The 15,360-nt window shown below is 23.7% G+C and overlaps 1 protein-coding gene and 1 non-coding gene across 3 annotated transcripts in view; both read left to right on the top strand.

Annotated features, from left to right (window-relative positions):
• bun (TSC22 domain family member bunched) overlaps positions 1-15,360 on the top strand; it is a 612,850-nt gene that overhangs the window by 294,234 nt on the left and 303,256 nt on the right. The window lies entirely within an intron of this gene.
• Positions 4,176-4,249, top strand: TRNAN-GUU (transfer RNA asparagine (anticodon GUU)). Its single transcript has one exon. It is a non-coding gene; the product is annotated as a tRNA-Asn (tRNA).

Below are 15,360 nucleotides of genomic sequence, written 5' to 3'. Positions count from 1 at the left end.
TAAAATTGTAAAAATTTTATTTCTATAGAAAATTTTGTAAAAATTTTATATTTATAGAAAATGTTGTCAAAATATTATTTCTATAGAAAATTTTGTCAAAATTTTATTTCTATAGAAAATTTTGTCAAAATTTTATTTCTATAGAAAATTTTGTCAAAATTGTATTTCTAATAACAATTTTGTCGAAATTTTATTTCTATAGACAATTTTGTCAAAATTTTATTTCTGTAGACAATTTTGTCAAATTTTATTTCTATAGAAAATTTTGTAAAAATTTTATTGCTATAGAAAATTTTGTAAAAATTTGTTTGTTATAGAAATTTTTGAAAAATTTTATTGCTATAGAAAATTTTGTAAAAATTTTATTGTTGTAGAAAATTGTGTCAAAATTGTATAGAAATTCTATAGAAAATTTTGTCAAAATTTTATTTCTATAGAAAGTGTTGTCAAAATTTTATTTCTATAGACAATTTTGTCAAAGTTTTTGTAAAAATTTTATTTCTGTAGACAATTTTGTCAAATTTTATTTCTATAGAAAATTTTGTAAAAATTTTATTGCTATAGAAAATTTTGTAAAAATTTTATTGCTATAGAAAATTTTGTAAAAATTTTATTGCTATAGAAATTTTTAAAAAATTTTATTGCAATAGAAAATTTTGTCAAAATTTCATTTCTATAGACAATTACGTAAAAATTTTGTTTCTATAGACAATTTTGTTAATATAGAAAATTTTGTCAAAATTTTATTTTTATAGAAAATTTTGTGAAAATTTTATTTCTATAGAAAACTTTATCAAAATTTTATTTCTATAGAAAATTTTGTCAAAATTTTATTTCTATAGAAAATTTTGTCAAAATTTTATTTCTATAGATAATTTTGTCAAAATTTTATTTCTATAGAAAATTTTGTCAAAATTTCATTTCTATAGAAAATTTTGTCATAAGTTTATTTCTATAGAAAATTTTGTCAAAAGTTTATTTCTATAGAAAATTTTGTCAAAAGTTTATTTCTATAAAATTATTTCTATAAAAAATTTTGTCAAAATTTTATAATTTGCTATAGAAGGTTTTGTCAAAATTTTATTTCTATAGAAAATTGTGTCAAAATTTTATTTCTATAGAAAATTTAGTCACAATTTTATTTTCATGGAAAATTTTGTCAAAATTTTATTGCTATAGAAATATTTGTGAAAATTTTATTACTCTAGAAAATTTTGTCAAAATTTTATTTCAAAATTTTATAAATATTGTAAAAATTTTATTTCTATAGAAAATTTTGTAAAAATTTTATTTCTATAGAAAATTTTGTCAAAATTTTATTTCAATAGAAAATTTTGTCAAAATTTTATTTCTATAGAAAATTTTGTAAAAATTTTATTTCTATAGAAAATGTTGTCAAAATTTTATTTCTATAGAAAATTTTGTCAAAATTTTATTTCTATAGAAAATTTTTTCAAAATTTTATTTCTATAGAAAATGTTGTCAAAATTGTATTTCTAATGATAATTTTGTCAAAATTTCATTTCTATAGACAATTTTGTCAAAATTTTATTTCTGTAGACAATTTTGTCAAATTTTATTTCTATAGAAAATTTTGTAAAAATTTTATTGCTATAGAAAATTTTGTAAAAATTTTATTGTTGTAGAAAATTGTGTCAAAATTGTATAGAAATTGTATAGAAAATTTTGTCAAAATTTTATTTCTATAGAAAATGTTGTCAAAATTTTATTTCTATAGACAATTTTGTCAAAATTTTATTTCTATAGAAAGTTTTTGTAAAAATTTTATTTCTATAGAAAATTTTGTCAAAATTTCATTTCTATAGAAAATTTTGTCAAAATTTTATTTCTATAGGAAAATTTTGTAAAAATTTCATTTCTATAGAAAATGTTGTCAAAATTTTATTTCTATAGAAAATTTTGTCTAAATTTTATTTCTATAGAAAATTTTGTCAAAATTTCATTTCTATAGAAAATTATGTTAAAATTTTATTTCAAAGAAAATTTTGTCAAAATTTTATTTATATAAAAAAATTGTGTCGAAATTTTATTTCTATAGAAAAATTTGTGAAAATGTTATTGCTATAGAAAAATTTGTCAAAATTTTATTGATATAGACATTTTTTCTAAAATTTTGTGGCTGTAGAAAATTTTGCCAAAATTTTTTTTATATAGAAAATTGTATTTCTATTTTTTTAACATTTTAATTGTATAGAAAATTTTGTTGAAATTTTATTTCTATAGAACATTTTGTCGAAATTTTATATATATAGAAAATTTTTGGAGAGAAATATTTTGCAAAATCGACTTTGACATGAAGAATTCTGTCAATTCACATAACAGTAAAAAATGTACCATTTGCGGTAGAATTCTACCATCTGTGGCAAACTTGTATTAAAAATCTAATACATTATGATTCTAAAGGCTATTTTCATGTAGCTGCGTTAGGCATTAACTGTCAGTTAACTAAAAGTAAAACGGTTTCCGTTCTTCTCTCCGGTTAGCTTTAACTGAAATTTTTTTAGCAGTTAAGTAAATATTTGGCGCATGGAATGTATAGGCTAGATGACAGATATTTCCATAGTACGAGTACGGTTTAAAAGTTGGTTAACCAACGTAGCACTAACGGAGCTTCATGAAAATGGGAGTAAATGTTTTAATTGATTGTGCATGTTGTTTAAGTAAAAGGGAAGTAGTTAAAGTAAAATAGAAACACAACAAAAATTTCGGTAGTTAAACTAACGCTAAATTTAAAAAATGTTTATTGTAAAAAAATTATTTGTTAGTAGTTAAATTTTATTACTTTTTGCGAAATTTTCCAAAGCCCAATGAAATTTTCGTTTTTTTTTTTTTAAGTATGTCTCAAATATTTTATGAACTAAACGTGAGTATAAAGTTCGATGACCGTATACATAAGTTCAATATGAACTAAAGCAAATGAAAATTTTCGTACGATTCCCAAAAATATTAAGAATGAACTACTGTATGGTTAAAATGGTCATGATTTGGCGCCAATGATTTTCTTCTTTAATTTTAGTTAATTTCTTCTTCTATGAGAGGGTGTAATTTTGAGAACTTCAGTTAAAAAGTACAACGGGATATTACATTTTCCTGGTTTTAACAACGCTTTGTGGAATTTAGTTCAATTTTCGTACGAGTTAGTTTATTCTTCCTATAAAACAGTTTACTTTTTTTTCGGTATAACACTTGATTTTTCTATGAAATCAAAAAATTTTCAAAATTTTATTGCTATAGAAAATTTTGGCAATAGTTGTTTACATAAATAATCCCTAGATGATGGCGCATTTTAAAATAGTACATATGTAATATGTATTTGAAACAACTCTGAATAATCTCCAGATGATCGTGCTTTTTAAAATAGTCCATAAATTATAAGTATTTGAAAAATATTAGAAAAATATTTGAATTCCACTCCATTTCAAAGGAAAATATAGATTGTACCAAAATTAAATATTTTCGTTAGATTGTTTGAGGACAAATTCAAAGGCAGTTTGATGAAAGTGAATTTCAATTCAACACGTTCGTGTTACAAATCTTAAATATGAGGAAGCAGTCTTGGAGTGAATTATATTTATTATTATTATTTATTTACAAAAAAAAAAAAAACTTTCCTGAAAATCAAAATTTAAGGCCAACAAAGATGTCTAGGATTGGTAAAGTTCTTTCTCTTTATACAATACTTTAAGTCGAAAACTTGTTTTGGGAAGGCACTACCCCCTTTAATATCAATATATTATGATTTTAAATATTCTTGTTGAACGGATTCTCAGAAAATAAATATTTTTTTATATGTGTATTTATATCATTTTAAATATACATAAATATAATGCAATATTTATTTAATTTGTTTTTAATTATCCATCTATAAAATAATAACAAATTTTTCTTAGCCCAAACAATCAATTATGGTCTATTTCCCCATTTTGTATATTTTCATCCCACTGTGTGTGTAACTGCTGACTCATTTGATCTCTCATATTGTGTGGTGAATAGCTTTATTTAGAACATTTGAGTTGGTTTCACAAATTCACCATACAAGCAAAACAACATTACAACACACCTGTTGCTAGTCTCCATAGGTTCTCTGTGGTTAAAAGTATAAGAGCAACAGCCATATGAGTTGTTATGAATAATTTTTCACGCTGCTGCCAAGTGCCTCCGTGGCGCAATTGGCTAGCGCGTTCGGCTGTTAACCGAAAGGTTGGTGGTTCGAGCCCACCCGGGGGCGGTTATTTTTTTAAATATTTTTTTTTTTAATAATAAAATTTTTATATATATTTTTTAAATTATTTAATACTTTCAATACATTTTTTAAATAAATTTAATATTACAAAGACATATTTTGTTAAAAAATTCCAATTAAAAAATATTGTTAGCAAATAAAGATCGTTTTATAAAATTTACTTTCCAAAATGAAACATGTTTTTATACCCACCACCATAGAATGGTGACGGGGGTATAATAAGTTTGTCATTCCGTTTGTAACACATCGAAATATCGATTTCCGACTATATAAAGTATATATATTCTTGATCAGGGAGAAATTCTAAGATGATATAACGATGTCCGTCTGTCCGTCTGTCTGTCTGTCTGTTGTAATCACGCTACAGTCTTCAATAATGAAGCAATCGTGCTGAAATTTTGCACAAACTCGTCTTTTGTCTGCAGGCAGGTCAAGTTCGAAGATGGGCTATATCGGTCCAGGTTTTGATATAGTCCCCATATAAACCGACCTCCCGATTTGGGGTCTTGGGCTTATAGAAATCGTAGTTTTTATCCAATTTGCCTGAAATTTGAAATCTAGAGGTATTTTATGACCATAAAGAGGTGTGCCAAAAATAGTGAGTATCGGTTCATGTTTTGGTATAGCCCCCATATAGACCGATATCCCGATTTTATTTCTTGGGCTTATAGAAACCGCAGTTTTTGTTCAATTTACCTGAAATTGGAAATCTAGAGATATTGTAGGACCACAAATACGTGTGCCAAAAATTGTGAGTATCGGTCCATGTTTTGGTATGGTCCCCATATAAAACGACCTCCCGATTTGGGGTCTTGGACTTATAGAATCCGTAGTTTTTATCCAATTTGTCTGAAATTGGAAATCTAGAGGTATTTTAGGACCATAAAGAGGTGTGCCGAAAATGGTGAGTATTGGTCCATATTTTGGTATAGCCCCATATAGACCGATCTCCCTATTTTACTTCTTGGGCTAATAGAAACCGCAGTTTTTATTCAATTTACCTGAAATTGGAAATCTAGAGGTATTGTAGGACCACAAATACGTGTGCCAAAAATTGTGAGTATTGGTCCATATTTTGGTATAGCCTCCATATAGACCGATCTCCCGATTTTACATCTTAGGCTTATAGAAACCGCAGTTTTTATTCAATTTACCTGAAATTGGATATCTAGAGGTATTTTAGGACCACAAATACGTGTGCCAAAAATTGTGAGTATCGGTCCATGTTTTGGTATGGTCCCCATATAAAACGACCTCCCGATTTGAGGTCTTAGGCTTATAGAAACCGTAGTTTTTATCCAATTTGTCTGAAATTTGAAATCTAGAGGTATTTTAGGACCATAAAGAGGTGTGCCGAAAACGGTGAGTATCGGTCCATATTTTAGTATAGCCCCCATAAGAACGATCTCCCGATTTAACTCCTTGGGTTTCTAGAAACCGTAGTTTTTATCTGATTTGCCTGAAATTGTAAATATTCTGGTATTTTAGGCTCACAAAGGCGAGTATCGGATTAAGTTTTTATCGGTCCATGTGGTAATGCCTCCATATAGACCGACTTCACTTTTTGAGGGTGTAGAAGGCGCACTGATCATGAAAATTGCTTGAAACTCAATGTAAAATTTCCAGATTTTACTTCTACAGATTTAAGATTTCAAATCAAGACGTTATTTTATAATTTTCTTGCACACTTACAAGAGATGTTAATGATTCCTCTAAAACTCAAACAAAAATGGTTCTTATAAATCCAGAATCTGATATAGTCCTCATAGGCGAAATCTTTAAATTTATCTTCGGGAAGTGTCCTCAAGTCCTCCTGAAATTTCAAAGGAAACCCTAATATTTGGTTCATGGTGGTGGGTATTTAAGATTCGGCCCGGCCGAACTTAGTGTTGTATATACTTGTTTTTTTATTCGGTCAGGTCCCAGTCTATCAGATGGTATTCGAAGATCACATGAAATTCGAATTACACTTAAAAAAAAAAAAAAACTTTCAATTAAACTCAAGTTAACTAAATTTTGCATTAATACAATACAAAATAATAACATAGTAATATATAAACGATAAAATATATTATATTTTTTATATATACATTACAAATTTAATATAATATACACCGCAAAAAATACGCAATTAAACTAACGCTAAATTATTTTTATTGTTATTTTTTGTTGTTTTTTCTTTTTTTTTACAGTCCAATGAATTCAATTTAATTCAATTCAATGCAATTAAATTAAATTTTGAAATTTATAACTTTTTTATTTATTACGTTTTTATAACGTGATGTAATATATTTTACTTTTGGAAATAATAAAATAGTAATATATAAAAGATAAAATATATTATATTTTATATATATTTTTTTATACATTACAAATATAATATAATATAATATACACCGAAAAAAAAATTCGCAATTAAACTAACGCTAAATTATTTTTATTATTATTATTATTTTTTGCATTTTTTGCTCAGCCAAATGAATTCAACTCAATTCAATGCAATTAAATTAAATTTAAAAATTAATAACTTTTTAATGGTTTAACATTTTCATTTATTACTTTTTTATAACGTCATGCAATATATATTACTTTTGGAAATTGGTCCAGAAAAAAAAATAAATGTCAAAAAATGTAATTAATAAAAAATCGTCACCGTCACCTGATCATTCTATGCCTTTTTTGTGTTGCTTTTTTAATTGTGTAAGCATTTTTTAGCCATCAGAATCAGTATCCATTTTTAATTTCATTTCAATTTAATTAAAACAGAAAACCGCTGCATATATACTCCATTAAAATTTTTGCAAAACAAAAACATCTTTGAACAGGATTCAAGCTTAATTAAGCGAATGATTAATAATACTTGTATGTGTGAACACGCAAAAGCAATTATGGGGCAATTTTGTTTTCATTTTTAATTTTTTCTTATGTTTTTTTTTTATTTTGTGGGAGAATAATAAATCATCAATATCACTTAGAAATACGCCATATAGACCATCCATATTATTCTTATTTAATTACAAGTTTTCAATTTGTGTGAATTTTAGGTAAAACAAATACTCTAATATCATATAGGATTTTTTGTATTGTTGATTCTTCGCGTCAATTTCATGGTGTTTGATAGATTTAATATTGTCTATTGCAATGGTCAGTGTTTTTTGTTAACTAAAGATTGGAATAATTAGCAAATTGCTTTCTAAAATATTTTGTGTGCTATCTTTAATGCAATATATCCAATGTTGAAGCTATTTTTTTATTAAGAGTTTCTTTTCGATGTTCGTTTGCTATTAATTTATAAAACATTTATTAATTGCTCAATTATCTAAAATTGTAATTAGTTCAATGAAAATTGATGATAATTTATCCATTTTTTTGAGTATTAATATTTGACATTTTTTAGATTGTTTTAAAACAATTAAAGAAGTGAAATCATTTTAGTATTAAAAGTCATTTAGTACAATTCCATTGGCAAAAAAATTTAATTTGGGGAAAGTCGAAGGACCATTTTTCCGTGAAACAAGTGCCAGAATAGGGTACAAGTTATCTAGAGGGTAATCATTGATCATCTCCTTCAATAGTACTTTTGGCAGAAGTAATATATTATTCAGGGTAAACACGTATATAAATTTGAAATGGCCCTTCGATCCACAGATCAATGTCCAAGGATCATTTTTCCATAGAATTGGTACAAGAATGATTCCAATTTATCTGGAGGGCAATCATTTGTCACCTCCTTCAATAGTAGTTTTAGCAGAAGTAAAGTTATTTACTACAATTCCATTGGCAAAAAAAAAATGTAATGTGGGGAAGGTTCGAAGGACCATTTTTCTGAAACTGGTGCCAGAATAGGGTACAAGTTATCTAGAGGGTAATCATTGACCATCTCCTATAATAATTTTAGCAGAAGTAATATATTCTTTACGATAAACACGAATGTAAACTTGAAACGGTCCTTCGATCCATTGATCTATGTCGAAGGACCATTTTTCCATAGAATTGGTACAAGAATGCTTCCAATTTATCTGGAGGAGGGTAATCATTCGTCTCATCCTTCAATAGTAATTTTAACAGATGTAATATATTATTTACGGTAAACACGAATATGAACTTGAAATGGTCCTTTCAGATCCAGACATCGATGTTGAATGAGAATTTATTCTGAAACAGGTGCAAGAACTGGGTCCAAGTTACCCAGAGGGTAATCGTTCGTCATCTCCACCAATAAAACATTTAGCAAAAGCAATACATTATTTACTTACCTAAAGAATTATGAATTTGAAATAGTCTTTCAATCCATAGTTCGAGGTCGAAGGACCATTTTTCCATAGAACTGGCACCTCAGTTGGGTTCAAGTTATCTGGAGGGTAATCATTCGTCGTCTACGCCAATAATTATTTTTAGAAGGAAATAGCATCACACATTCTGCAAAATGTCAACCCAATATTAAATCAGAAATAATTCGAAATTTTTTTATTATAATAATTTTGTCGAAGAACCGTTTGGCCCAAGTTATCTACTGGGTAACCATTCGTTATTTTCTGTCTATCGATCAAGATCGAAAGACTTTTTTTACCTTCCACTAATAATGTTAGAAGAAATATTTTATTTTTTGTGGGTATTTTAGCTTTTGTCTCCAAATCAGACATTTGTAGTCCCCCAAATACCCAATTTAAAATTCACCAATAAAAAATTTTTAATTAAAAAAATAAATAAAACTGTTGACATTTAAAGAGACTGCTAGTGATCAGTTTATTTGTGGTAACTCCTATTCAAATGCTTATGACCCCAATTCAAAATTTCCTTTCCGTTTCAAAGAATAAAGTCCCCAATTTAGGAGAAATTCCTAATTTACGGGAAATTCCCAATTTGCGGGGAAATCTCCAAAACTGGCAACACTGACGTTTAAATAACACCACATATACTGCAATACGTCAACAAAGTGTTTTAGCCGAGTTAATTAGTCATGGTTCAATTATAATTTTTACATTTTATTCATAATTCGCCGGTGTAATGGTTACAAAATTATGACAAAAATATCTAAAAAAAAAATAAAATAATTAAATGTATTTTCGTCATTGTCACATGTCTACCTTAAATTATTATCTATCAGCACTGTGAAACGAACTAAAATATTTTACAACTGTGAAAGTTGTGAATGTGGGCTTTTACATTTTATTAAAAATTCTTTAGTTTTCGTCTATTTGAATGAAAAGCTGTCGCTTACATCAAAGAGCGTTAATGTTTTTTTTTCTTGTTGTTAGCGAGCAATTATTGTCTTCTTAATTAGCTGCATAAATTTGAAAATTTCACTTTCAGAAAATAATGTATCTGTGTTCTTTGTGAATTTTCTAGACACATTGATTTTTTTTTTTTTTTTTTTGAGGGAAATTAATACAAAACGTGTAGACGTGGGTGAGGTTGATGTCTTCTTCATGTAAGGCAGAATAATGACATTATAGCAACCAATTGTTTTGTACACTACAAACATTTTACTTGGAAATAAAATTTTGCCAAAACTACACAAATAAATTTTTGCAGAACATTTTCTATAGAAATAAAATTTTTGCAGAAAATTTTCTATCGAAATAAAATTTTGAGAACATTTTCTATCGAAATAAAATTTTGCAGAAAATTTTCTATAGAAATAAAATTTTGAAAAAAAAAAACAAATTATATAGATATAAATGTTTTAGAAAAATTTATATAGAAATAAAATTTTCAAAAATATTTCTATAGAAATAAAATTCTCGGAAAATTTTCTATAGAAATACAATTTTTAAATTTTTTTTAAAAATTAAAAAAAAATCTATAGCAGTAAAATTTTCTATAGAAGTAAAATTTTCTATAGAAATTAATTTTTGGAGAAAATTTTCTATAGAAATCAAATTTTAAAAAATGTTTTCTATATAAATAATATTTTGCAGAACATTTTCTACAGAAATAAATCTTCTATAGAAATAAAATTTTTTATAAAAATAAAATTTTGAGAAAACTTACTTAGAAATAAAATTTTTAGAATCCAATTCTATCGAAACAGAAGTTTGCATTTTTTGTATATAGAAAAAAATCTATAGAAATAACATTTTCTAGAAATTTTCCTGGAAATCTTCTAAAGAAACAAAATTTTGTAGAAAATTATTTGTAGAAATAAAATTTTGAGAAAATTTTCTATAGAAATCAAATTGTCAGAAAATTTTCTATAAAAATCTTCTATAGAAATAAAATTTTGCGCAACATTTTCTATAGAAATAACATTTTTACAAAATTTTCTATAGAAATAAAACTTTGCAGAAACTTTTCTATAGAATTACAATTTTGAGAAAACTTACTATAGAAATAAAATTTTTAGAATCCAATTCTATAGAAATAAAATTGTGCATTTTCTTATATAGAAAAAAATTCTATAGAAATAAAATTTTCCAGAAAGTTTCTAGAAATTTTCCTGGAAATCTTTTATAGAAACAACATTTTGTAGAAAATTTTTTATCGAAATAAAATTTTGTAGAAAATTATCTGTAGAAATAAAATTTTGAGAAAATTATCTGTAAAAATAAAATTTTGGGAAAATTTTCTATGGAAATAAAATGTTGAGAAAAATTTTTATAGAAATAAAATTTTGAGAAAATTTTTATAGAAATAGAAGTTTCCGATTATTTTCTATAGAAATTGAATTTTCTGAATATTGTCTATAGAATTAAAATTTTCCAAAATTTTCTTTAGAAATCCAATTTTCTAAAAATTTTCGATAAATTTCTTTCTGTAAATTTGGCATATCTTACAATTTATTTTGTGTTTGAATTCGCTTTATTGAGCAGCTGTCAAGATCTACGGACGGTTGGCAACTTTTATTTTTTTTTTATATTTTTCATTGAGGCAAATCTCTTAGGAAGCAATTTCAAATTAAAATATCAACACTTGGTGTAGATAACTTTGTCCACCTGCAGTTATTATTAAATTATTTTATTTTTATTTTTTCTAATGATATTTGCAAGTAGCGAAGTGGTCTTCTTTCGGTCATACTAATGGTCAGTAATGCTTGGCTTGTTAGTTGGCTATTAGCCCAGAAGAATAAGTCACATGTAACGTTTCTAACGTCCCTCCATGTGCTCAGTCTTTCCTTCTTCTTCCTAATTGCTTGCCAATTTTTTGTTTATCTTGACGGAGATGCAAACAAGAATAATTTCATTCGACACTCAATCAAATGTAGATTGCGACAGTGCTTCATAGTGGATACAATTGAAAAGGGAAATGCGATTGACGTACTATATTTTCTAAATAGAATTAATTTTATATCTAGTATATGAAATTAGTAAGGGGTACATTTTTTTTTTAATTTTCATTTCAATATTAGTTTTTATATCATCTATGAGTCATAGGAACACAGGAAAAAATATTTTTAAACAAAATTTTATATCTGTAATATTTTGCAAAAAAAAAAAAAAATATTTCGCTTTTTTCTTGGAATAAATTTAATTGGATTCGAATTACAAATTAATTAATTTAAAAAAATGTTATTAAAATTTATGATCTAATCCCAAATTTCTTTCTGTGTACTATGATCGAAAATTATAATATTTTTAATTTGGGGAATCTACTTGGCTGTCAGTTCATATCCGTCATCATTGCCATTGCAAACTAAATTATGTTTGTATAAACAAAATTTTGGCTTTTAATTTTAAGTTTGTGTCTGTTTGATTTTATAGGAATTTATCGCTGTTGATCTGTGTTTATATCGATAGAGACATAAATATTTGTTTGGCCGTTGTTTTTTTTCTTTTGCACTGGTCATTTAAACCACCTTACTTTAGGAGGAGGTGTTTGTTATTCAATTTATATGTGATTTATATTTTCCTCCTCACATATTTGAAAATTTGCCAAAAGAGATTTATAATCTTATTTTTTCTAAATTTTATTTCAAATTGTTTGCAGGTTTTAAGGTAGTCGATTGATTACTTCTAATTTTATTTCCATAGAAAATTTTGTAAACATATTATTTCTAACAAAAATTTTGTTAAAATTTTAATTCTATAGAAAATGTTTGCAAAATTTTATTTCTATAAAAAATTTTTGCAAAATTTTATTTCTATAGAAAATTTTTGCAAAATTTTATTTCTATAGACAATTTCTGTAAAAATTTATTTCTATAGAAAATTTTTTAAAAACTTTATTTCCATAGATAATGTTTGCAAATTTTTATTTATTTATTTTGTCAAAATTTTATTTCTGTAGAAAATTTTGTCAAAATTTTATTTCTATAGAAAATTTTGTCAAAATTGTATTTCTATAGAGGGTTCGGAGGGTTCAAGTGTGGTTTTTGTTGGGTTTAATAAACTGCCTGAATTTATTCTGATAACTGGTTGATAGTTTTGCTGCAAGTAGAGGATGCTGATCAGGAATGTGGTAATTCCGAAACGTGCGTCCATCCAACCATCTTGCAGTCTATAGGGCTTTGCCCAAATAAATTTGACAAACATTCTTTTCCTCTGTTGGTTAAGCTACACTTGTAGTTTAGTCAATGTATGGTTTTAAGCTGCAATAAAAAACAACAACAATGCTTAAAGAACAAAGCCAACAATAACAAAACAAAACGAATGGAAAATTTTATTTCTATAAAAAATTGTATTAAAATGTTATTTCAATACAATTTTTTTTATAAAAATTTAAAAGAAAATTTTGTCAAAATTTTATTTCTGTAGAAAATTTTGTCAAAATTTGTAACATATTTCTATAGAAAATTTTGTCAACACTTTTATTTCTAAGAAAATTTTTTTTTATACAAATTTAATAGAAAATTTTGTCAAAATTTTATTTCTATAGAAAATTTTTGTCAAAATTTTATTTCTATAGAAAATTTTATCAAAATTTTTATTTCTATACAAAATGTTGTCAAAATTTTATTTCTTTAGAATTTTTTTTTTCAAAATTTTATTTCTATAGAAAATTTTGTAAAAATTTTATTTCTATAGAAAATTTCGTCAAAATTTTATTTCTGTAGAAAATTTTGTCAAAATTTTATTTCTATAGAAAATTTTGTTTCTACAAAAATTTTATTTCTACAAAAAAAATGTATAAAAATGTTATTTCAATAGAAATTGTTTTTATAAAAATTTAATAAAAAATTTTGTCAAAATTTTATTTCTATAGAAAATTTTGTCAAAATTTTATTTCTATAGAAAATTTTGTCAAAATTTTATTTCTATAGAAAATTTTGTCAAAATTTGTATTTCTAAGAAAATTTTTTTTATACAAATTTAATAGAAAATTTTGTCAAAATTTTATTTCTATAGAAAATTTTGTCAAAATTTTATTTCTATAGAAAATTTTGTCAAAATTTGTATTTCTAAGAAAATTTTTTTATACAAATTTAATAGAAAATTTTGTCAAAATTTTATTTCTATAGAAGATTTTGTTTCTACAAAAATTTTATTTCTATAGAAAATTTTGTTTCTACAAAAATTTTATTTCTACAAAAAAATTGCATAAAAATGTTATTTCAATAGAAATTGTTTTTATAAAAATTTAATAGAAAATTTTGTCAAAATTTTATTTCTATAGAAAATTTTGTCAAAATTTTATTTCTATAGAAAATTTTGTCAAAATTTGTATTTCTAAGAAAATTTTTTTTTATACAAATTTAATAGAAAATTTTGTCAAAATTTTATATCTATAGAAAATTTTGTCTAAATTTTATTTCTATAGAAAATTTTATCAAAATTTTTATTTCTTTAGAAATATTTTTCAAAATTTCATATTTTGTCAAAATTTTGTTTCTATAGAAAGTTTTGTCAAAATTTTATTTCTACAAAAAATTGTATAAAAATTTTATTTCAATAGAAAATTTTTTTATAAAAATTTAATAGAAAATTTTGTCAAAATTTTATTTCTATAGAAAATTTTGTCAAAATTTTTATTTCTATAGAAAATTTTGTCAAAATTCTATTTATATAGCAAATTTTTTCAAAATTTTATTTCTATAAAAAATTTTATAAAAATTGTATTTTTATAGAAAATTTTTTCAACATTTTATTTCTACAAAAAATTGTATAAAAATTTTATTTCAATAGAAATTTTTTTATATAAAAATTTAATGGAAAAAATTGTCAAAATTTTTGCAAAATTTTATTTCTATAGAAAATTTTTGCAAAATTTTATTTCTATAGAAAATTTTGTCAACATTTTATTTCTACAGAAAATTTTGTCAAAATTTTATTTCTATAAAAAATTATTTCTAAATTTTTTTTTTAATTTATTGCTTTACAAATTTTGTCAACATGTTATTTCTATAGAAATTTTTGTCAACATTTTATTTCTATAGAAAATTTTTGCAAAATTTTATTTCTACAGAAAATTTTTGCATAAGTTCATTTTAATAGAAAATTTTTGCAAAATTTTATTTCTATAGAAAATTTTGTCAACATTTTATTTCTATAGAAAATTTTTGCAAAATTTTATTTCTATGGAAATTTTTGCCAAATTTTATTTCTATAGAAATTTTTGCAAAATTTGACTTCTATAGAAAATTTTTGCAAAATTTTATTTCTATAGAAAATTTTTGCAAAATTTTATTTCTACAGAAAATTTTTGCATAATTTTATTTCTATAGAAAATTTTATTAAAATTTTCATTTCTATACAAAATGTTGTAAAAATTTTATTTTTTTCAAAATTTTATATCTATAGAAAATTTTGTCAAAATTTTATTTCTATTATATATATTATAATTATATTATTTCTATATAAAATTTTGTTTCTACAGAAAATTTTGTCAAAATTTTATTTCTATAGAAAATTTTATTAAAATTTTTATTTCTATCAAAATGTTGTAAAAATTTTATTTCTATAGAAATTTTCTTCAAAATTTTATATCTATAGAAAATTTCGTCAAAATTTTATTTCTATAGACAATTTTTGCAAAAATTTATTTCTTTAGATAATGTTTGCAAATTTTTATTTCTATAGAAATGTTTTTCAAAATTTTATTTCTATAGAAAATTTTTTCAAAATTTTATTTTTATAGAAAATTGTATAAATAATGTATTTTAATAGAAAATTTTACTTTATAAGAATTTAATAGAAAATTTTATCAAAATTTTCGTTTCT

Source organism: Haematobia irritans, chromosome 2 (genome assembly GCF_050003625.1).
Source record: "Haematobia irritans isolate KBUSLIRL chromosome 2, ASM5000362v1, whole genome shotgun sequence".
In the NCBI taxonomy this organism is placed as follows: Eukaryota; Metazoa; Arthropoda; class Insecta; order Diptera; family Muscidae; genus Haematobia; species Haematobia irritans.
Note: the sequence above shows the minus strand (reverse complement) of the source record. Positions and strands in the feature narration are given on the sequence as shown.